At 53.0% G+C, this 25,010-nt stretch overlaps 1 protein-coding gene across 2 annotated transcripts in view; it reads left to right on the forward strand.

The window, feature by feature from the left end:
- The window catches only part of LOC137371104 (cGMP-dependent 3',5'-cyclic phosphodiesterase), a 372,354-nt gene that overhangs the window by 2,477 nt on the left and 344,867 nt on the right, over window positions 1-25,010 (forward strand). The gene's annotated exons all lie outside the window — the stretch shown is intronic.

Genomic DNA, 25,010 nt, shown 5'->3' on the forward strand with positions numbered 1-25,010 from the left:
AACAGTAGTAGATTCGCCAACTTTAAGGGCATTTAAGTGGTCATTGGATAGACATATGGATGAAAATGGAATAGTGTAGGTCAGATGGTTTCACAGGTCGGCGCAACATCGAGGGCCGAAGGGCCTGTACTGCGCTGTAATGTTCTAAAAAAAAAGTCACCTCTTACTCTTCTAAACTCCAGCAGATACAAGCCTGTCCAATCTTTCCTCATAAGACAACCTGTCCATTCCAGGTATTAGTCTAGTATATCTTCTCTGTACTGCCTCCAACACATTTACATCCTTCCTTAAATAAGGAGACCAATATTATACACAGTACTCCAGATGTAGTCTCACCAATGCCCTGTATAACTGAAGCACAACCTCCCTACTTTTGTAATCAATTCCCGTCGCAATAAACAATAACATTCTATTAGCTTTCCTCATTACGTGCTGTAACTGCATACTAATCTTTTGCAATTCATGCACTAGGACACCCAGATCCCTCTGTATCTCAGAGCTCTGCAATCTCTCACCATTTAGATAATATGCTTCTTTTTTATTCTTCCTGCCAAAGTGGACAATTTCACACTATCCCACATTTGTCAGGTCTTTGCCCACTCACTTAACCTATCTATATCCCTTTGTAGCCTCGTTATGTCCTCTTCACAAGTTACTTTCCTACCTATCTTTGTGTCATCAGAAAATTTAACAACCATATCTTTGGTCCCTTCATCTAAAAAGTTGAGGCCCCAGCACTGTCCCTGTGGCACACCACTTGTTACATCTTGCCAGCCAGAAAATGACCCATTTATGCCTACTCTCTGTTTCCTGTTAGCTAACCAATATTCTATCCATGTCAATACATTACCCCCTACACCAAGAGCTTTTATTTTCCACAATAACCTTTGATGTGGCACCTTATCAAATGCCTTCTGGAAATCTAAGTACATTACATCCACCAGTTCCCCTTTATCCACAGCACATGGTAACTCCCTCAAAGAACTCCAATAAATTGGTTAAACATTATTTCCCTTTCACAGAACCATGTTGACTCTGCCTGATTATCTTGAATTTTTCGACCCCCAGCCCCCAATCCTGTCGTAACTCAGCTGCCTGACTAATGCCTGGGTCTAATGCGAACATTACACAGCGGAGGAAAATAAATTGTGGAAAGTGAGGGGTGGGGGGGGGGGGTGGGGGGAGGGCAAATTATAATCACCCAAAAATTAGTCAAACCTTTTATAAAACTCTGGTCAAGCAATAAATGCTGGCCTGACCAGCGACGCCCACATCCCATAAATGAATATAAAAAAAAACGCCCCAGCTGGAGAATTGAGTCCCAAATTCTGGGAAGGATGTCAATGTCTTGGAGAGGCTGCGGGACAGATATATTAGAATGATCCCAGTGGTGAGGGAATTCTGCTTTGTGGAGAGACTGGAGAAAGTAGGAGACAACCTGTTGGGCCGAATGGCCTGCGACTGTGCTGTAAAATTCTATTTAATAAAAATAGGGGGAAAAGGAGCTACACATTGGAGCTTTATAATCTGGAAGGTGGTCACAAGTGGGAGCCTTTACTATCACTTGGGAATGGGAATGCCAGAGCAAGACATTTGCCCTTGAATCTTTTGGCTAACTTGGCCAAATGTGGCAGCTTCAGTTTAATATGATGAGTGTAGAGTAATTTATTGGAGAACAAGGAATCAGTAGAGAGCGTCTGTGGTAAATGGGTGAGGATCACTCACTAGGTAACTGTACAGAGTCACTGTTTATTCAGGGTGAGGGTCACTCACTGTGTAACTGTACAGAGTCACTGCTTATTCAGGGTAAGGGTTATTCACTGTGTAACTGTACAGAGTCACTGTTTATTCAGGGTAAGGGTTATTCACTGTGTAACTGTACAGAGTCACTGTTTATTCAGGGTAAGGGTTATTCACTGTGTAACTGTACAGAGTCACTGTTTATTCAGGGTGAGGGTCACTCACTGTGTAACTGTACAGAGTCACTGTTTATTCAGGGTGAGGGTCACTCACTGTGTAACTGTACAGAGTCACTGTTTATTCAGGGTACGGGTCATTCACTGTGTAACTGTATAGCGTCACTTTTATTCAGGGTGAGGATCACTCACTGTGTAACTGTACAGAGTCACTGTTTATTCAGGGTGAGGGTCACTCACTGTGTAACTGTACAGAGTCACTGTTTATTCAGGGTGAGGGTCACTCACTGTGTAACTGTACAGAGTCACTGTTTATTCAGGTTGAGGGTCACTCACTGTGTAACTGTACAGAGTCACTGTTTATTCAGGTTGAGGGTCACTCACTGTGTAACTACAGAGTCACTGTTTATTCAGGTTGAGGGTCACTCACTGTGTAACTGTACAGAGTCACTGTTTATTCAGGGTGAGGGTCACTCACTGTGTAACTGTACAGAGTCACTGTTTATTCAGGTTGAAGATCACTCACTGTGTAACTGTATAGAGTCACTGTTTATTCAGGGTGAGGGTCACTCACTGTGTAACTGTACAGAGTCACTGTTTATTCAGGGTAAGGGTCACTCACTGTGTAACTGTACAGAGTCACTGTTTATTCAGGGTGAGGGTCACTCACTGTGTAACTGTACAAAGTCACTGTTTATTCAGGGTGACGGTCACTCACTGTGTAACTGTACAGAGTCACTGCTTATTCAGGGTAAGGATCATTCACTGTGTAACTGTACAGAGTCACTGTTTATTCAGGGTAAGGGTCATTCACTGTGTAACTGTACAGAGTCACTGTTTATTCAGGGTAAGGGTCATTCACTGTGTAACTGTACAGAGTCACTGCTTATTCAGGGTGAGGGTCACTCACTGTGTAACTGTACAAAGTCACTGTTTATTCAGGGTGACGGTCACTCACTGTGTAACTGTGCAGAGTCACTGCTTATTCAGGGTGAAGATCACTCACTGTGAAACTGTACAGAGTCACTGTTTATTCAGGGTGAGGGTCACTCACTGTGTAACTGTACAGAGTCACTGTTTATTCAGGGTGAGGGTCACTCACTGTGTAACTGTACAAAGTCACTGTTTATTCAGGGTGACGGTCACTCACTGTGTAACTGTACAGAGTCACTGCTTACTCAGGGTGAGGTCACTCACTGTGTAACTGTACAGAGTCACTGTTTATTCAGGGTAAGGGTCATTCACTGTGTAACTGTACAGAGTCACTGTTTATTCAGGGTAAGGGTCACTCACTGTGTAACTGTACAGAGTCACTGTTTATTCAGGGTAAGGGTCATTCACTGTGTAACTGTACAGAGTCACTGTTTATTCAGGGTGAGGGTCACTCACTGTGTAACTGTACAGAGTCACTGTTTATTCAGGGTAAGGGTCATTCACTGTGTAACTGTACAGAGTCACTGTTTATTCAGGGTGAGGGTCACTCACTGTGTAACTGTACAGAGTCACTGTTTATTCAGGGTGAGGGTCATTCACTGTGTAACTGTACAGTCACTGCTTATTCAGGGTGAGGGTCATTCACTGTGTAACTGTACAGAGTCACTGTTTATTCAGGGTAAGGGTCATTCACTGTGTAACTGTACAGAGTCACTGCTTATTCAGGGTGAGGGTCACTCACTGTGTAACTGTACAGAATCAATGTTTAAAAACAGAAAATGCTGGAAATACACAGCAGGTCTGGAAGCATCTGTGGAGAGATGAACAAAGTTAACGTTTCAGGTCGATGACGCTTCTTCAGAACTGGTAAAAGTTAGAAATGTAATTGGTTTTAAGTCGGTCAAATGGGGGAGGGTGGAAAAATAACAAAAGGGAACGTCTGTGATAGGGCGGAAGACGGGAGAGATTAAATGATAAAAGAGTTGTTGGGGCAGAACCAAAAGGGAGTGATAAATAAAGAGACAAAAGATGTGGCTAGAGGTGGAGAAATGGCAGAATAGTGAACAGCTGACATCTGAAACCAAAAACAAGAGGAAAAATTACCAAGATTTATGTTACAACATGCAAAGAAAAGGAAACAAAATGGGACAGAGATTACAATCTGAAATTGTTGAACTCAATGTTAAGTCCAGAAAGCTGTAAAACGTTGAATCGAAAAATGAGGTGCTGTACTATGAGCTTGCACTCACTGTGTAACTGTACAGAGTCACTGTTTATTCAGGGTGAGGGTCACTCACTGTGTAACTGTACAGAGACACTGTTTATTCAGGGTGAGGGTCTCTCTCTGTGTAACTGTACAGAGTCACTGTTTATTCAGGGTGAGGGTCACTCACTGTGTAACTGTACAGAGTCACTGTTTATTCAGGGTGAGGGTCACTCACTGTGTAACTGTACAGAGACACTGTTTATTCAGGGTGAGGGTCTCTCACTGTGTAACTGTACAGAGTCACTGTTTATTCAGGGTGAGGGTCACTCACTGTGTAACTGTACAGAGTCACTGTTTATTCAGGGTGAGGGTCACTCACTGTGTAACTGTACAGAGTCACTGTTTATTCAGGGTGAGGGTCACTCACTGTGTAACTGTACAGAGTCACTGTTTATTCAGGGTGAGGGTCACTCACTGTGTAACTGTACAGAGTCACTGTTTATTCAGGGAGAGGGTCACTCTCTGTGTAACTGTACAGAGTCACAGTTTATTCAGCGTGAGGGTCACTCACTGTGTAACTGTACAGAGTCACTGTTTATTCAGGGTGAGGGTCACTCTCTGTGTAACTGTACAGAGTCACTGTTTGTTCAGGGTAAGGGTCACTCTCTGTGTAACTGTACAGAGTCACTGTTTATTCAGGGTGAGGATCACTCACTGTGTAACTGTACAGAGTCACTGTTTATTCAGGGTGAGGGTCACTCACTGTGTAACTGTATAGAGTCACTGTTTATTCAGGGTGAGGGTCACTCACTGTGTAACTGTACAGAGTCACTGTTTATTCAGGGTAAGGGTCATTCACTGTGTAACTGTACAGAGTCACTGTTTATTCAGGGTGAGGATCACTCACTGTGTAACTGTACAGAGTCACTGTTTATTCAGGGTGAGGATCACTCACTGTGTAACTGTACAGAGTCACTGTTTATTCAGGGTGAGGGTCACTCTCTGTGTAACTGTACAGAGTCACTGTTTATTCAGGGTGAGGGTCACTCTCTGTGTAACTGTACAGAGTCACTGTTTATTCAGGGTAAGGGTCACTCTCTGTGTAACTGTACAGAGTCACTGTTTATTCAGGGTGAGGATCACTCACTGTGTAACTCTACAGAGTCACTGTTTATTCAGGGTGAGGGTCACTCACTGTGTAACTGTACAGAGTCACTGTTTATTCAGGGTGAGGGTCACTCACTGTGTAACTGTACAGAGTCACTGTTTATTCAGGGTAAGGGTCATTCACTGTGTAACTGTACAGAGTCACTGTTTATTCAGGGTGAGGGTCACTCACTGTGTAACTGTACAGAGTCACTGTTTATTCAGGGTAAGGGTCATTCACTGTGTAACTGTACAGAGTCAGTGTTTATTCAGTGTGAGGGTCACTCGCTGTGTAACTGTACAGAGTCACTGTTTATTCAGGGTCTCTCACTGTGTAACTGTACAGAGTCACTGTTTATTCAGGGTGAGGGTCACTCACTGTGTAACTGTACAGAGTCACTGTTTATTCAGGGTAAGGGTTATTCACTGTGTAACTGTACAGAGTCACTGTTTATTCAGGGTAAGAGTCATTCACTGTGTAACTGTACAGAGTCACTGCTTATTCAGGGTGAGGGTCACTCACTGTGTAACTGTACAAAGTCACTGTTTATTCAGCAGGATAAGGAACACTCACTGTGTAACTGTACAGAGTCACTGTTTATTCAGCAGGATAAGGATCATTCACTGTGTAACTGTACAGAATCAATGTTTAAAAACAGAAAATGCTGGAAATACACAGCAGGTCTGGAAGCATCTGTGGAGAGATGAACAAAGTTAACGTTTCAGGTCGATGACGCTTCTTCAGAACTGGTAAAAGTTAGAAATGTAATTGGTTTTAAGTCGGTCAAATGGGGGAGGGTGGAAAAATAACAAAAGGGAACGTCTGTGATAGGGTGGAAGACGGGAGAGATTAAATGATAAAAGAGTTGTTGGGGCAGAACCAAAGGGAGTGATAAATAAAGAGACAAAAGATGTGGCTTGAGGTGGAGAAATGGCAGAATAGTGAACAGCTGACATCTGAAACCAAAAACAAGAGGAAAAATTACCAAGATTAATGTTACAACATGCAAAGAAAAGGAACCAAAATGGGACAGAGATTACAATCTGAAATTGTTGAACTCAATGTTAAGTCCAGAAAGCTGTAAAACGTTGAATCGAAACATGAGGTGCTGTACTATGAGCTTGCACTCACTGTGTAACTGTACAGAGTCACTGTTTATTCAGGGTGAGGGTCACTCACTGTGTAACTGTACAGAGTCACTGTTTATTCAGGATGAGGGTCACTCACTAGGTAACTGTACAGAGTCACTGTTTATTCAGGGTGAGGGTCACTCACTGTGTAACTGTACAGAGTCACTGTTTATTCAGGGTGAGGGTCACTCACTGTGTAACTGTACAGAGTCACTGTTTATTCAGGTTGAAGATCACTCACTGTGTAACTGTACAGAGTCACTGTTTATTCAGGGTGAGGATCACTCGCTGTGTAACTGTACAGAGTCACTGTTTATTCAGGGTGAGGATCACTCACTGTGTAACTGTACAGAGTCACTGTTTATTCAGGGTGAGGGTCACTCACTGTGTAACTGTACAGAGACACTGTTTATTCAGGATGAGGGTCACTCACTAGGTAACTGTACAGAGTCACTGTTTATTCAGGGTGAGGGTCACTCACTGTGTAACTGTACAGAGTCACTGTTTATTCAGGATGAGGGTCACTCACTAGGTAACTGTACAGAGTCACTGTTTATTCAGGGTGAGGGTCACTCACTGTGTAACTGTACAGAGTCACTGTTTATTCAGGGTGAGGGTTACTCACTGTGTAACTGTACAGAGTCACTGTTTATTCAGGGTGAGGGTCACTCACTGTGTAACTGTACAGAGACACTGTTTATTCAGGGTGAGGATCACTTACTGTGTAACTGTACAGAGTCACTGTTTATTCAGGGTGAGGGTCTCTCACTGTGTAACTGTACAGAGACACGGTTTATTCAGGTTGAAGATCACTCACTGTGTAACTGTACAGAGTCACTGTTTATTCAGGGTGAGGATCACTCGCTGTGTAACTGTACAGAGTCACTGTTTATTCAGGGTGAGGGTCACTCACTGTGTAACTGTACAGAGTCACTGTTTATTCAGGTTGAAGATCAGTCACTGTGTAACTGTACAGAGTCACTGTTTATTCAGGGTGAGGATCACTCGCTGTGTAACTGTACAGAGTCACTGTTTATTCAGGGTGAGGATCACTCACTGTGTAACTGTACAGAGTCACTGTTTATTCAGGGTGAGGGTCTCTCACTGTGTAACTGCACAGAGTCACTGTTTATTCAGTGTGAGGATCACTCACTGTGTAACTGTACAGAGTCACTGTTTATTCAGGGTGAGGGTCACTCACTGTGTAACTGTACAAAGTCACTGTTTATTCAGGGTGAGGATCACTCACTGTGTAACTGTACAGAGACACTGTTTATTCAGGGTGAGGATCACTCACTGTGTAACTGTACAGAGTCACTGTTTATTCAGGGTGAGGGTCACTCACTGTGTAACTGTACAGAGACACTGTTTATTCAGGGTAAGGGTCACTCACTGTGTAACTGTACAGAGACACTGTTTATTCAGGGTGAGGATCACTCACTGTGTAACTGCACAGAGTCACTGTTTATTCAGGGTGAGGGTCTCTCACTGTGTAACTGCACAGAGTCACTGTTTATTCAGGGTGAGGGTCTCTCACTGTGTAACTGTACAGAGTCACTGTTTATTCAGGGTGAGGGTCTCTCACTGTGTAACTGTACAGAGTCACTGTTTATTCAGGGTGAGGGTCACTCACTGTGTAACTGTACAGAGTCACTTTTTATTCAGGGTGAGGATCACTCACTGTGTAACTGTACAGAGTCACTGTTTATTCAGGGTGAGGGTCACTCACTGTGTAACTGTACAGAGTCACTGTTTATTCAGGGTGAGGGTCACTCACTGTGTAACTGTACAGAGTCACTGTTTATTCAGGGTGAGGGTCACTCACTGTGTAACTGTACAAAGTCACTGTTTATTCAGGGTGAGGGTCACTCACTGTGTAACTGTACAAAGTCACTGTTTATTCAGGGTGAGGGTCACTCACTGTGTAACTGTACAAAGTCACTGTTTATTCAGGGTGAGGATCACTCACTGTGTAACTGTACAGAGACACTGTTTATTCAGGGTGAGGATCACTCACTGTGTAACTGTACAGAGTCATTGTTTATTCAGGGTGAGGATCACTCACTGTGTAACTGTACAGAGTCACTGTTTATTTAGGGTGAGGATCACTCACTGTGTAACTGTACAGAGTCACTGTTTATTCAGGGTGAGGGTCACTCACTGTGTAACTGTACAGAGTCTCTGTTTATTCAGGGTGAGGGTCACTCACTGTGTAACTGTACAGAGTCTCTGTTTATTCAGGGTGAGGGTCACTCACTGTGTAACTGTACAGAGTCACAGTTTATTCAGGGTGAAGATCACTCACTGTGTAACTGTACAGAGTCTCTGTTTATTCAGGGTGAGGGTCACTCACTGTGTAACTGTACAGAGACACTGTTTATTCAGGGTGAGGATCACTCACTGTAACTGTACAGAGTCACTGTTTATTCAGGGTGAGGGTCTCTCACTGTGTAACTGTACAGAGTCACTGTTTATTCAGGGTGAGGGTCACTCACTGTGTAACTGTACAAAGTCACTGTTTATTCAGGGTGAGGATCACTCACTGTAACTGTACAGAGACACTGTTTATTCAGGGTGAGGATCACTCACTGTAACTGTACAGAGTCACTGTTTATTCAGGGTGAGGGTCTCTCACTGTGTAACTGTACAGAGTCACTGTTTATTCAGGGTGAGGGTCACTCACTGTGTAACTGTACAAAGTCACTGTTTATTCAGGGTGAGGATCACTCACTGTGTAACTGTGCAGAGTCACTGTTTATTCAGGGTGAGGGTCTCTCACTGTGTAACTGTACAGAGTCACTGTTTATTCAGGGTGAGGGTCACTCACTGTGTAACTGTACAAAGTCACTGTTTATTCAGGGTGAGGGTCTCTCACTGTGTAACTGTACAGAGTCACTGTTTATTCAGCGTGAGGGTCACTCACTGTGTAACTGTACAAAGTCACTGTTTATTCAGGGTGAGGGTCTCTCACTGTGTAACTGTACAGAGTCACTGTTTATTCAGGGTAAGGGTCACTCACTGTGTAACTGTACAGAGTCACTGTTTATTCAGGGTAAGGGTCACTCACTGTGTAACTGTACAGAGTCACTGTTTATTCAGGGCGAAGGTCACTCACTGTGTAACTGTACAGAGTCACTGTTTATTCAGGGCGAGGGTCACTCACTGTGTAACTGTACAGAGTCACTGTTTATTCAGGGTGAGGATCACTCACTGTGTAACTGTACAGAGTCACTGTTTATTCAGGGCGAGGGTCACTCACTGTGTAACTGTACAGAGTCACTGTTTATTGAGGTTGAAGATCACTCACTGTGTAACTGTACAGAGTCACTGTTTGTTTAGCAGTGTAAGATCATTCACTGTGTAACTGTACAGAGTCACTGTTTATTCAGGGTAAGGGTCACTCACTGTGTAACTGTACAGAGTCACTGCTTATTCAGGGTGAGGATCACTCACTGTGTAACTGTACAGAGTCACTGTTTATTCAGGGCGAAGGTCACTCACTGTGTAACTGTACAAAGTCACTGTTTATTCAGGGTGAGGATCACTCACTGTGTAACTGTACAGAGTCACTGTTTGTTTAGCAGTGTAAGATCATTCACTGTGTAACTGTACAGAGTCACTGTTTATTCAGGGTGAGGATCACTCACTGTGTAACTGGACAGAGTCACTGTTTATTCAGGGTGAGGATCACTCACTGTGTAACTGTACAGAGTCACTGTTTGTTTAGCATTGTAAGATCATTCACTGTGTAACTGTACAGAGTCACTGTTTATTCAGGGTAAGGGTCACTCACTGTGTAACTGTACAGAGTCACTGTTTATTCAGGGTGAGGATCACTCACTGTGTCACTGTACAGAGTCACTTTTTGTTTAGGGTAAGGGTCACTCACTGTGTAACTGTACAGAGTGACTGTTTAATCAGCAGGGTAAGGATTAGGAGAGTTTTGCAAGCTTTATTATAAAATTGTTCGACACGCACTGTCATGTCACCCATTTGGAAGTGGTCCATGCACTTTAGTTTGGTGGTGAATTGCTAGATTGCAAGTAAATTGGGAGTGGGTTAAAAATCTGTTACATTTGCTTTTGAAGTGATATTTTTGTGAGAAGGTTTATTCTCTGTTATTTTTATGGATTCTAGTTGTTAGCTGCTCCTTATTTTAGCTGTTAACCATTACCCTGGTGAATACACAAATTAGGTGCATACGAACATACGAATTGGGAACAGGAGTAGGCCACTCGGCCCCTCGAGCCTGCTCCGCCATTCAATAAGATCATGGCTGAACTGATTACTCCACATTTCCACCTACCCTGATAACCTTTCACCCCCTTGCTTATCAAGAATCTATCTACCTCTGTCTTAAAAATATTCAAAGACTCTGCTTCCACCGCCTTTTGAGGAAGAGAATTCCAAAGACTCACGACCTTCTGAGAGGAAATTTCTCCTCATCTCTGTCTTAAATGGGTGACCCCTTATTTTTAAACAGTGACCCCTAGTTCGAGATTCTCCTACAAGGGGAAACATCCACCCTGTGAAGACCCTTCAGGATCTTATATGTTTCAATCAAATTGTGACCTCTCATTTATAGCTTGATTTTATTCCTTCAGATTTCCTCTCACTGCAGTGCAGCTAGGCCCTTCCCCCTGTGCCCCGCTCCCCTGTGCCCCGCTCCCCTGTGCCCCGCTCCCCTGTGCCCCGCTCCCCTGTGCCCCGCTCCCCTGTGCCCCGCTCCCCTGTGCCCCGCTCCCCTGTGCCCCGCTCCCCTGTGCCCCGCTCCCCTGTGCCCCGCTCCCCTGTGCCCCGCTCCCCTGTGCCCCGCTCCCCTGTACCCAGTTCCCCCTGTACCCAGATCCCCCTGTACCCAGATCCCCCTGTACCCAGATCCCCCTGTACCCAGATCCCCCTGTACCCAGATCCCCCTGTACCCAGATCCCCCTGTACCCAGATCCCCCTGTACCCAGATCCCCCTGTACCCAGATCCCCCTGTACCCAGATCCCCCTGTACCCAGATCCCCCTGTACCCAGATCCCCCTGTACCCAGATCCCCCTGTACCCAGATCCCCCTGTACCCAGATCCCCCTGTACCCAGATCCCCCTGTACCCAGATCCCCCTGTACCCAGATCCCCCTGTACCCAGATCCCCCTGTACCCAGATCCCCCTGTACCCAGATCCCCCTGTACCCAGATCCCCCTGTACCCAGATCCCCCTGTACCCAGATCCCCCTGCACCCAGATCCCCCTGCACCCAGATCCCCCTGCACCCAGATCCCCCTGCACCCAGATCCCCCTGCACCCAGATCCCCCTGCACCCAGATCCCCCTGCACCCAGATCCCCCTGCACCCAGATCCCCCTGCACCCAGATCCCCCTGCACCCAGATCCCCCTGCACCCAGATCCCCCTGCACCCAGATCCCCCTGCACCCAGATCCCCCTGCACCCAGATCCCCCTGCACCCAGATCCCCCTGCACCCAGATCCCCCTGCACCCAGATCCCCCTGCACCCAGATCCCCCTGCACCCAGATCCCCCTGCACCCAGATCCCCCTGCACCCAGATCCCCCTGCACCCAGATCCCCCTGCACCCAGATCCCCCTGCACCCAGATCCCCCTGCACCCAGATCCCCCTGCACCCAGATCCCCCTGCACCCAGATCCCCCTGCACCCAGATCCCCCTGCACCCAGATCCCCCTGCACCCAGATCCCCCTGCACCCAGATCCCCCTGCACCCAGATCCCCCTGCACCCAGATCCCCCTGCACCCAGATCCCCCTGCACCCAGATCCCCCTGCACCCAGATCCCCCTGCACCCAGATCCCCCTGCACCCAGATCCCCCTGCACCCAGATCCCCCTGCACCCAGATCCCCCTGCACCCAGATCCCCCTGCACCCAGATCCCCCTGCACCCAGATCCCCCTGCACCCAGATCCCCCTGCACCCAGATCCCCCTGCACCCAGATCCCCCTGCACCCAGATCCCCCTGCACCCAGATCCCCCTGCACCCAGATCCCCCTGCACCCAGATCCCCCTGCACCCAGATCCCCCTGCACCCAGATCCCCCTGCACCCAGATCCCCCTGCACCCAGATCCCCCTGTACCCAGATCCCCCTGTACCCAGATCCCCCTGTACCCAGATCCCCCTGTACCCAGATCCCCCTGTACCCAGATCCCCCTGTACCCAGATCCCCCTGTACCCAGATCCCCCTGTACCCAGATCCCCCTGTACCCAGATCCCCCTGTACCCAGATCCCCCTGTACCCAGATCCCCCTGTACCCAGATCCCCCTGTACCCAGATCCCCCTGTACCCAGATCCCCCTGTACCCAGATCCCCCTGTACCCAGATCCCCCTGTACCCAGATCCCCCTGTACCCAGATCCCCCTGTACCCAGATCCCCCTGTACCCAGATCCCCCTGTACCCAGATCCCCCTGTACCCAGATCCCCCTGTACCCAGATCCCCCTGTACCCAGATCCCCCTGTACCCAGATCCCCCTGTACCCAGATCCCCCTGTACCCAGATCCCCCTGTACCCAGATCCCCCTGTACCCAGATCCCCCTGTACCCAGATCCCCCTGTACCCAGATCCCCCTGTACCCAGATCCCCCTGTACCCAGATCCCCCTGTACCCAGATCCCCCTGTACCCAGATCCCCCTGTACCCAGATCCCCCTGTACCCAGATCCCCCTGTACCCAGATCCCCCTGTACCCAGATCCCCCTGTACCCAGATCCCCCTGTACCCAGATCCCCCTGTACCCAGATCCCCCTGTACCCAGATCCCCCTGTACCCAGATCCCCCTGTACCCAGATCCCCCTGTACCCAGATCCCCCTGTACCCAGATCCCCCTGTACCCAGATCCCCCTGTACCCAGATCCCCCTGTACCCAGATCCCCCTGTACCCAGATCCCCCTGTACCCAGATCCCCCTGTACCCAGATCCCCCTGTACCCAGATCCCCCTGTACCCAGATCCCCCTGTACCCAGATCCCCCTGTACCCAGATCCCCCTGTACCCAGATCCCCCTGTACCCAGATCCCCCTGTACCCAGATCCCCCTGTACCCAGATCCCCCTGTACCCAGATCCCCCTGTACCCAGATCCCCCTGTACCCAGATCCCCCTGTACCCAGATCCCCCTGTACCCAGATCCCCCTGTACCCAGATCCCCCTGTACCCAGATCCCCCTGTACCCAGATCCCCCTGTACCCAGATCCCCCTGTACCCAGATCCCCCTGTACCCAGATCCCCCTGTACCCAGATCCCCCTGTACCCAGATCCCCCTGTACCCAGATCCCCCTGTACCCAGATCCCCCTGTACCCAGATCCCCCTGTACCCAGATCCCCCTGTACCCAGATCCCCCTGTACCCAGATCCCCCTGTACCCAGATCCCCCTGTACCCAGATCCCCCTGTACCCAGATCCCCCTGTACCCAGATCCCCCTGTACCCAGATCCCCCTGTACCCAGATCCCCCTGTACCCAGATCCCCCTGTACCCAGATCCCCCTGTACCCAGATCCCCCTGTACCCAGATCCCCCTGTACCCAGATCCCCCTGTACCCAGATCCCCCTGTACCCAGATCCCCCTGTACCCAGATCCCCCTGTACCCAGATCCCCCTGTACCCAGATCCCCCTGTACCCAGATCCCCCTGTACCCAGATCCCCCTGTACCCAGATCCCCCTGTACCCAGATCCCCCTGTACCCAGATCCCCCTGTACCCAGATCCCCCTGTACCCAGATCCCCCTGTACCCAGATCCCCCTGTACCCAGATCCCCCTGTACCCAGATCCCCCTGTACCCAGATCCCCCTGTACCCAGATCCCCCTGTACCCAGATCCCCCTGTACCCAGATCCCCCTGTACCCAGATCCCCCTGTACCCAGATCCCCCTGTACCCAGATCCCCCTGTACCCAGATCCCCCTGTACCCAGATCCCCCTGTACCCAGATCCCCCTGTACCCAGATCCCCCTGTACCCAGATCCCCCTGTACCCAGATCCCCCTGTACCCAGATCCCCCTGTACCCAGATCCCCCTGTACCCAGATCCCCCTGTACCCAGATCCCCCTGTACCCAGATCCCCCTGTACCCAGATCCCCCTGTACCCAGATCCCCCTGTACCCAGATCCCCCTGTACCCAGATCCCCCTGTACCCAGATCCCCCTGTACCCAGATCCCCCCTGTACCCAGATCCCCCCTGTACCCAGCTCCCCCCTGTACCCAGCTCCCCCCTGTACCCCGCTCCCCCCTGTACCCCGCTCCCCCCTGTACCCCGCTCCCCCCTGTACCCCGCTCCCCCCTGTACCCCGCTCCCCCCTGTACCCCGCTCCCCCCTGTACCCCGCTCCCCCCTGTACCCCGCTCCCCCCTGTACCCCGCTCCCCCCTGTGACCCCGCTCCCCCCTGTGACCCCGCTCCCCCCTGTGACCCCGCTCCCCCCTGTGACCCCGCTCCCCCCTGTGACCCCGCTCCCCCCTGTGACCCCGCTCCCCCCTGTGACCCCGCTCCCCCCTGTGACCCCGCTCCCCCCGTATCCCGCTCCCCATGTTTTCGTTTTATTCCTTCATGGGATGTGACCGTCAGTGACAAAGCCAGCATTTATTGCCCATCCCTAATTGCCCTCGAGAAGGTGGTGATGAGCTGCCTTCTTGAACCGCTGCAGTCCATGTGGGGTAATATCACCCACAGGGCTGTGAGGGAGTGAATTCCAGGATTTTGTACTCCACTCTCTGTGTCGCCCACTCCCCGCGTATCCTACTCCCTTGGCAAGAGCAAAGAGTCTTTCTCTAAAGTGGGTGTCTGATGGTGAGACTTCCTTTATAAAACCAGTCTGGATGGGTTGAATCGAACCCAGTCCTGGGAGTGTCACAGAGTCCCATACACTAGAATATTCTGTGCAATGTGGAAGAAGATTCCCTTTTACCCAGGGTGTTACACACTTACACAGAGGTTGATTTAGGCTCTTGACATTATTATCTGGACCCGTTGCCACTCCTGGAATCTGGTAGCAGAGTTTAAAGGCATCGGGAAATGTACATCGAGCCGGATTCTTCACCCTGCCAGTCAGCTGGAGTTCTGTTAATTTGCTCTGTCAGCCTTTACGACTGTGTCTCTTCAGTGTAAATCTGATTCACACCATCTCCGCCCTCTGGGCGTGGTTCAGTGGGAAGCAGCTCCCAACTGCTGAGTCACAATGTCATGGGTTTGCGACCCTCTCCAGAGCCTTGATCACATAATCCAGGCTGACACTCGCAGTGCAGCACTGAGGGAGTGCTGCACTGTCGTTTGTAGGTGAGACATGAAACTGAGGCCCCGTCTGTCCTCTCAGGAGGGCATAAAAGATCTCGTGGCACCTGACTTAAGTAGAGCAGGGGCGTTTTCGCCAGTGTCCTAGCCCAATATCTGTCCTCAAGCAACATCACTGAAACAGATTATCTAGTCTTTATCACATTGTTGTTTGTGGGAGCTTGCTGTGCACACATTGGTTGCTGCGTTCCCCTCATTGTAGCAGTGACTGCACTTCAAATGTACTTCATTTTGTTTGAGGTTGCGAAAGGCCCACAGCCTCATACAGAGTGTTAGTGAGAATAGGAGGAAGCTTTACTCTGTATCTAACCCCGTTTTTTTTTTAATAAGGTGGCCTTTATACCCCAGGCCCCTTTTATATTTTTCACGTCGGCGGGCCTTTATTCCTCAGGCCCCCTTTATATACATATTTACAGTTTTAAAATAACTTTATTAAAACCAGATAAATAAACAAAAAAACTCAAATTAAAATGCCATTCTCGGCGTCGACGATGCACTTCAGTCCCTGCGGTGCCCACCGGTCGCGGAAGGCCTCAAGCGTACCGGCGGACACCGCATGCTCCTTCTCCAGGGACACCCGGGCGCGAACGTAACCGCGGAAGAGGGGCAGGCAATCGGGGAGGACGGAACCCCCCGATGGCCCGCAACCTGGACCTGTGAATTGCCACCTTGGCCAGGCCAGGAGCAGACCGACGAGGAGATCCTCCTCCCGGCCCAAGCCCCTCCACACCGGGTACCCAAAGATCAGGAGCGTGGGACTGAAGTGCAGTCAGAATTTGAGGAGCAGCCCCTTCAGATACTCAAATAGGGGCTGCAACCTTGCACACTCCGTATAAACGTGGAACACGGACTCGTCCAGGCGGCAGAAAGTACAGGCCGCCTGGGAGTCCGTGAACCTACTTTAAAGCCTATTGCACGGGACTGCTCTGTGCAGCACCCTCCATCCCAGGTCCCCGATGTAAAGGGGGAAGACTCCCGCGTAGAGAGACCTCCATCGGGGTTTCCCCTCGCCGCCAGATGGCAACGCGGACCGCCAGGGCGTGTCCGGCCGGCTGACGAGGGCGAGGAAGTGGAGAATGTGCAGGAGCAGCCCGTACAGGAAACCCCTCTGCACCAATTGGAATGGCACGGAGGGCATTTCCGAGAGGCGGCTCGGGTTGTGCGGGACCGGCTCCCGAGGAGGGTTTCGGGGCCTGGGTCCAATGAGTAGTTCCGGCCGAATGGGGGTCAGCTCGGCCGGGATCGCTCCGCACTCCTGAGCCCCCTCGCCACCCGCAGTTAGGGGCGTCCCGGGGGTTTCGGCTACTCCTCTGCCCGCCGGACCGTCCCCGGAGTCGGCTGTCCGGACAGCCGAGGCGCTCTCTTCCGCCGGCGGGGGAGCGCCCTGACTGGAGGCGACCATGTTCCAGACTCAGAATAGATCCCGGTAAAAGACAGGCAACTCCCTCAGAGAGGCGTGGCTAACGGACTCCACCGGGAGCTGCGTGTCGTCTTGAAGGCAGTGACACTGGTGGAAAAAATACGTCGCCAGCACACACCATCTGGGAGGACGCTCGACGTACAGGTATCTCTGCAGGGTCCGAAGGCGGAAAGTCGCAGCCTGGGTGCGGACGCACACCAGCGACTGGCCACCCTCCTCCATCGGGAGACTCAGGACCGCGGCAGAGACCCAGTGTTTCCTCTTGCCCCAGAAGAAATCGACGAGTTTCTTCTGGATCTTGGTGGCAAATACAGGGGGCGGGGCCAAAGTGACCAACCGGTACCACAGCATGGAGGCCACCAGTTGGTTTATGACCAGCGCTCGGCCCCTGTAGGAAAGCACTCGGAGCAGTCCTGTCCAGCGCCCCAGCCGAGCAGTGACTTTCGCCTCCAACTCCCGCCAGTTTGCCGGCCAGGCTTCCTCAGCAGGGCTAAGGTGGACTCCCAGATAGAGGAGGTGCGTGGTGCTCCACGCGAAAGGTGTCATCTCCTCCGGCAGGGAGTCCACCCGCCACTGATCCACCAGGAGTCCGGAACATTTCTCCCAATTGATCCTCGCGGAGGACGCGGCAGAAAAGGTCTGCTGGCAGTCGCCCATCCTCTGCAAGTCAACGGGATCTGTGACTGCGAGGAGCACGTCGTCGGCGTAAGCCGAGAGGACGACCCACACGGCCGGCTTGCGCAGAGCCAATCCCGTCAACCTCCTGCGAAGCAGGCACAGGAAGGGCTCCACGCAGATGGTATACAATTGGCCGGACATGGGGCACCCCTGACGCACTCCTCTCCCAAAGCGAAGGGGCGCCGTCAAGGACATGTTAACTTTGACTAGACACTCTGCGGCGGCGTATAAAAGTCGGACATGGGCCACGAAATGCGGCCCGAGTCCGAAAGCGTGCAGAGTCCCGAAAAGGTAATCGTGATCCACCCTGTCGAACGCCTCCTCCTGATCGAGGGAGAGAAAGGCGACCGACTGACCAGTCCTCTGGGAAAGATGGATCAGGTCCCGGACCAGGTGGATGTTGTCCTGGATGGACCGGCCCGGGACCGTATAGGACTCGTCGGGGTGGATCATGTGGGCCAGCATGGAGCCCAGGCGGGTAGACGTAGCCCGGGCAAAGATCTTATAATCCATGCTGAGGAGGGAGACCGGATGCCAGTTTTTAAGCAGGCGGAGATCGCCCCTCTTCGGCAGCAGGACGATGACCGCCCTGCGCCACAAGAGGGGCATCTCCCCGGTTGCCAGGCTTTCCCCCGGGACCCGCGTGTAATCGTCCCCCAGGACGTCCCAGAACGCCCTGAGGAACTCCACGGTCAACCCATCCAGCCCTGGGGATTTGCCCCTTGAGAGCTGGTGGAGGGAGCCAGTCAGCTCTGCCAACGTGAGCGGAGCCTCCAATCCTTCGGCGCCCTCTGGGCTGACCAGCGGCAGGTCCTCCCACAAAATCCTCGCTGGCCGGATCCGGAGAGAACAATGCGCTGTAATAAGTACGGACCAGGAGGCCCATTCCGTCCGGATCCGTGATGGAGGATCCGTCGTCGGCCAGCAGCTCAACGAGCTGCTTACGGACCCCCCGCCATTTTTCCAGCGAGTAGAAGAAGGGTGAGGCGCGGTCCAAATCTTCCAGGATCTGGATCCGCGACCTCACATACACGCCTCGGGACCTTATGAGCTGCAGGTCCCTCAGCGCGCCCTTCTTCTCTTTGTATGCCTGCCACAGGGCCGGGTCCACGACGGCATGACTGAGGCGGGAATCCAAGTCAAGCACCTCCCTCTCAAGGCGCCCGATCTCGGCTTCCCGCTTCTTGATCGACCCCTTCGCGTACTCCTTACAGAAGACGCGGATGTGAGTCTTGCCCACATCCCACCATAGCCTCAAGGAGGGGAAGCCCCCCTGCTTCCTTCTCCAGTCGGCCCAGAATCGACAGAACGAGTCCCGAAATCGCCCGTCCTCCAGCAGCCGTTTGTTAAAGTGCCAGTACGCCGACCCCGCCCGCGCGCGGAGCGGAGTGAACTCCGCCCACACCAGGCGGTGGTCCGAGCACGGCACCAGCTGCATGGAGGCCGCCGAGACGCGGGATACGTACGCCTCCGAAAAGTACAGGCGGTCGATTCGGGACCCTCCTCCTCCAGACCTCCACGTGAAGGCGCTGGAGTCGGGATGGAGATTCCGCCAGACGTCCACCAAGTTAAGGGAGCTGATCAGTCCCCTCAACTTCTCCACCGACACTTGGCCGCGCTGGGGACCGGAGCGATCCCCCACCTCGAGGGTGCAGTTAAAATCCCCCCCGAGGATGATGCACTCGTCGCTATCGATGGAGCTCAAGAGAGCGGACACTTCTTCAAAGAAGCGCGCTTGCAACGCGCCGGGCCTGGGCGCGTACACGTTCACAAAGTGGAGCGGCACGCTACCCAGGCAAACGGCGAGGTGGAGCAAGTGGCCCGGCACTAGCTCCTTGACCCCCAAGATCTCCGGTTGAAAAGTTGGGGCCAACAAGATAGCCACCCCACTAGAAATAGGGGTGAGGTGACTCATGTAGACCCCACTCTGCCACTCCAGGAGCCAGGTGGCTTCGTCTCCCGGAACGGTGTGGGTTTCCTGCAGAAAGCTCACCACGTATCTCCCTTCCCTAAGGACTGAGAGATTGTGAAATCTGTGGTGAGACCCACTGCTGCCGTTGATGTTGAGGCTGGCTATGGTTATCTTCATGTCAAAGGTACTTAAAACCCGTCACCAACACCTCACTGTGAGGAGGGAGTGGAAGTGCACCTGGCCCTCCACTCCCCCAGCAACCCATTGAGGAACACATTAAAACGGCGCCTCTCAACCAGTTTCACGCCCGCGCGCTTGCCCGCTTTCTTAAGGGCGGCACAGATGGACTGGATGATCAGCGCCAGATTCGACCTGGCTGAGGGCCAGCTGAACTTTATTGCGGCAACCCCTGCAAACCGCGAGGAAATCCCGGAGTTCCACCATGGGGATGAGGGGAGATTCGGTGGGAGGCACGAGGGACTCCACCACCTCACTGGCGATGGAATCAAGGTCATCCTCCGTGCCCCACACCGAATCCCCATCCTCCTCCGGGTCTTCACCGCCAGCGGCCGACACATCCACCACACACTGTGGGGCGGACGTCCCGGCCGCGCCAGCTGGTCCCGCCTCCGTCACGATCCCACCCCCAGGATCGATGGCAGAGGAGTCCTCTCTGGGTTCTACTGTGAAACTGGAGCCTGTGGGCGCCAGCAGTTCAGGACCCCCCTCCACATCCGTCCCCAGGCCAATGAGTGGTCCAGGGGAGACAGAAGTTCCCGACTCTGTAAATACAGCCGGAGCCGAGACCGGAGGCGGAGAGAGGAGGCCATCTCCCGCTCCGCCAGCACCCACAGGCCCAGCAGATGGGGCAGCATTCTCAGTTATAACCGGGTCGGTTGTCTCCTGGTTGGTGGTGGACTCCGGCTTGGAGGGCCGACCCTCTGGGGCCTCGCCCTCCCCCTCACTCAGGGCACCCGACCCAGTAGCAGTGGCAGAATGGGCGGCGTCCCCAGGCTCCCCCACCACAAGCAGGGCCCCACTTACTCCTTCAGGAGGAAACTCATGTACCGGGGCCTTCCCCTCCCCTCCATCCTGAGGAATAGGGTGCTCCTGCCCGGACTTTGTAGCCTTGGTGGTGGTGGTAGGGGAAACCTGGGGACCTGAAACAGGAGACAGCTCCCCTCCAACAGATGGGCCCTGCGCCTCAAGGCCCCTCGTTACCTCTGTGGAGGGGTGCCTTCTCCTCTTTTTCCCACTTGGGCGCAGAGGCTCAGAGACCTCCATGTCATCAGAGGCCTCCGCCTCCGCACCCTTCTTCTTTTCAGTCACCCTGGGCCTGAGCCCAGCCCTGGGACAGGTGGATTCTGTGAGAACGGGCTTTGGGCTGAGCTCAGGCTCGGGTTGTGTCAATGTGTCCAGGGGACGCGCCTCTTGATGTTTCTTTTGCCTCCGCGTCTTCCTTCCACTCGGACGGGCACTCCCCTCCCCGCTGGAGGCTGTGAAAACCACAGCCTCCGGAACCGACTGAGCGGTGTCTGTTGGATGTGTGGGGGGGAGTCGGAGGACCCTGAGCCGCCGAGGTGGAGCTGACGGCCGGGAGGTTGGGGCAGTTCTTACGAACATGCCCCACCCCCTTGCAGACATGGCACCGCGCCCCGTCCGAGGTCCAAAAGATGCGGTAGGCCGTCCCCTGGAACTCCACATTAAATTGGCCTTCCGAGTCCTCCTCCCGCGCCAGCTGCATAAATACCTGGTGGCGGAAGGAGTAGACATGTTGGAGGCTGTGTTCCCGAAGACCAAGCCGGACTGGGGTGATCCCCAACCTCACCTCCCCCATGTGGTGCAGGTGGGGAAGGAGGAACTCACTGGGAATAAAGGGCGGGATGTTTGATAACATTATCCGCTGCGCAGTGGCCCCTAGAGGGTCCACCAGCAGGAAAGTCCCACCCACAGTGAGCCCTTTATTCAGGGCCAGGGACATGGCCCGCTCGGTCTTCAGGAAGAACACAGCCTTCCCGTACATTTTTGAGGCTGCCACAATGGCCGAGGGGCCGACAACCTCGGCCATTGCCTTTACGCAGACCTCTATAGACATATTGGGGTGGGGATAGCTCTTTACCCCATGGCTTGAAGTAATTAATTTAAAAGGTGACGGGGTCACACGGGCGGCCACAGAGGCTACAGCCGCATAGGTATGAGAAGGCCCCGCCACCGGTGATGATGGGTATGCCATGGCTCAAGAGCCAAACCCACCCCCAAATTGCAAGCAAACAAACAAACAAAGAAACCAACTAGGAGGTTTGGGGAGAGGCTGAGGGTATACAGGAAAGGGGAAAGACAGGCTGCAAGCCTTAAAAGGTGGTACTCAGAGCACTGTAAACACTTCTGGTCTTCCGGTCTTCTGGTTGTGGGAGGGGTCTTCACCTGGGTCAGCTGAAAGCTGCTCAGGCTCTAGTTCGATCCTTATATCTCTATAGCCAGGCAGCTTCAGCTGACTCAGGCTGGGCAATTGGGGTGGGGAGGGAGCTTCCCTGCAACTTTAGTGTAACTGCACAGCTCCCTGCAGAATTGTATAGCCCCCACCCCTTGTTCTTCTGGCCTCTTCCACCTCCCACAACAGTCCAAATGAAATAAGAGTCTGGTGCTCAACACCCACCTCGAAATACAGCCTTATTCCAAATTCTTTCCTCTGCAGCAAAAGTTGTTGAAAGGTTTTTGCAGTTCCCTCCTCAGCTCTCCCTCTCCAGCAGCACCTCCAGCAACTGACTGCAGCACTGTCAACTGCACCTCATTGAGGCACTCAGCACTCAGTATTCCCAATCACAGAGGAGCCAATACCCGTTTTTTTTTTTTTATAGGGAGCTTTACTCTGTATCTAACCCCGTTTTTTTTTTTTTTTTTTTTTTTTTTTTTTTCTTTTTTTTTTTTTCTTTTCTAACCCCGTACTGTACCTGTCCTGGGAGTGTTTGATGGGGACAGTGTAGAGGGAGCTTTACTCTGTATCTAACCCCCGTGCTGTACCTGTCCTGGGAGTGTTTGATGGGACAGTGTAGAGGGAGCTTTACTCTGTATCTAACCCCGTTTTTTTTTTTCCCACAAGGTGACCTTTATACCCCAGGCCCCTTTTATATTTTTCACATCGAGGGGGCCTTTATCCCTCAGGCCCCCTTTATGTACATATTTACAGTTTTAAAATAACTTTATTAAAACAGATAAATAAACAAAAAAACTCAAATTAAAATGCCATTCTCGGCGTCGACGATGCACTCCAGTCCCTGCGGTGCCCACCGGTCGCGGAAGGCCTCAAGCGTACCGGCGGATACCGCATGCTCCTTTTCCAGGGACACCCGGGCGCGAACGTAACCGCGGAAGAGGGGCAGGCAATCGGGGAGGACGGACCCCCCGACGGCCCGCAACCTGGACCTGTGAATTGCCACCTTGGCCAGGCCCAGGAGCAGACCGACGAGGAGATCCTCCCCCCGGCCCGAGCCCCTCCGCACCAGGTGCCCAAAGATCAGGAGCGTGGGACTGAAGTGCAGCCAGAATTTGAGGAGCAGCCCCTTCAGATACTCAAATAGGGGCTGCAACCTCGCACCCTCCGTATAAACGTGGAACACGGACTCGTCCAGGCCGCAGAAAGTACAGCTGGCCTGGGAGTCCGTGAACCTACTTAAAAGCCTATTGCACGGGACTGCTCTGTGCAGCACCCTCCACCCCAGGTCCCTGATGTAAAGGGGGAAGACTCCCGCGTAGAGAGACCTCCATCGGGGTTTCCCCTCGCCGCCAGATGGCAACGCGGACCGCCAGGGCGTGTCCGGCCGGCTGACGAGGGCGAGGAAGTGGAGAGTGTGCAGGAACAGCCCGTACAGGAAACCCCTCCGCGCCGATTGGAATGGCACGGAGGGCATTTCCGAGAGGCGGCTCGGGTTGTGCGGGACCGGCTCCCGAGGAGGGTTTCGGGGCCTGGGTCCGATGAGCAGTTCCGGCCGAGCGGGGGTCAACTCGGCCGGGATCGCTCCGCACTCCCGAGCCCCCTCGCCACCCGCGGTGAGGGGCGCCCCGGGGGTTTCGGCTACTCCTCCGCCCGCCGGACCGTCCCCGGAGTCGGCCGCCCGGACAGCCGAGGCGCTCTCCTCCGCCGGCGGGGGAGCGCCCTGACTGGAGGCGACCATGTTCCAGACTCGGAAAAGATCCCGGTAAAAGACAGGCAACTCCCTCAGAGAGGCGTGGCTAACGGACTCCACCGGGAGCTGCGTGTCGTCTTGAAGGCAGTGACACTGGCGGAAAAAATCCGTCGCCAGCGCACACCATCTGGGAGGACGCTCGACGTACAGGTATCTCTGCAGGGTCCGAAGGCGGAGAGTCGCAGCCTGGGTGCGGACGCACACCAGCGACTGACCGCCCTCCTCGATCGGGAGACTCAGGACCGCGGCAGAGACCCAGTGTTTCCTCTTGCCCCAGAAGAAATCGACGAGTTTCTTCTGGATCTTGGTGGCAAATACAGGGGGCGGGGCCAAAGTGACCAACCGGTACCACAGCATGGAGGCCACCAGTTGGTTTATGACCAACGCTCGGCCCCTGTAGGAAAGCACTCGGAGCAGTCCTGTCCAGCGCCCCAGCCGAGCGGTGACTTTCGCCTCCAACTCCTGCCAGTTTGCCGGCCAGGCTTCCTCAGCGGGGCTAAGGTGGACTCCCAGATAGAGGAGGTGCGTGGTGCTCCACGCAAAAGGTGTCATCTCCTCCGGCAGGGAGTCCACCCGCCACTGACCAACCAGGAGTCCGGAACATTTCTCCCAATTGATCCTCGCGGAGGACGCGGCAGAAAAGGTCTGCTGGCAGTCGCGCATCCTCCGCAAGTCAACGGGATCTGTGATTGCGAGGAGCACGTCGTCGGCGTAAGCCGAGAGGACGACCCGCATGGCCGGCTCGCGCAGAGCCAATCCCGTCAACCTCCTGCGAAGCAGGCACAGGAAGGGCTCCACGCAGATGGTATACAATTGGCCGGACATGGGGCACCCCTGACGCACTCCTCTCCCAAATCGAAGGGGCGCCGTCAAGGACCCGTTAACCTTGATTAGACACTCTGCGGCGGCGTATAAAAGTCGGACCCGGGCCACGAAATGCGGCCCGAGTCCGAAAGCGCGCAGAGTCCCGAAAAGGTAATCGTGATCCACCCTGTCGAACGCCTTCTCCTGATCGAGGGAGAGAAAGGCGACCGACTGACCAGTCCTCTGGGAAAGATGGATCAGGTCCCGGACCAGGTGGATGTTGTCCTGGATGGACCGGCCCGGGACTGTGTAGGACTGGTCGGGGTGGATCATGTGGGCCAGCACGGAGCCCAGGCGGGTAGACATAGCCCGGGCAAAGATCTTATAAT

Source organism: Heterodontus francisci, chromosome 6 (assembly GCF_036365525.1).
Source record: "Heterodontus francisci isolate sHetFra1 chromosome 6, sHetFra1.hap1, whole genome shotgun sequence".
Classification (NCBI taxonomy): Eukaryota; Metazoa; Chordata; class Chondrichthyes; order Heterodontiformes; family Heterodontidae; genus Heterodontus; species Heterodontus francisci.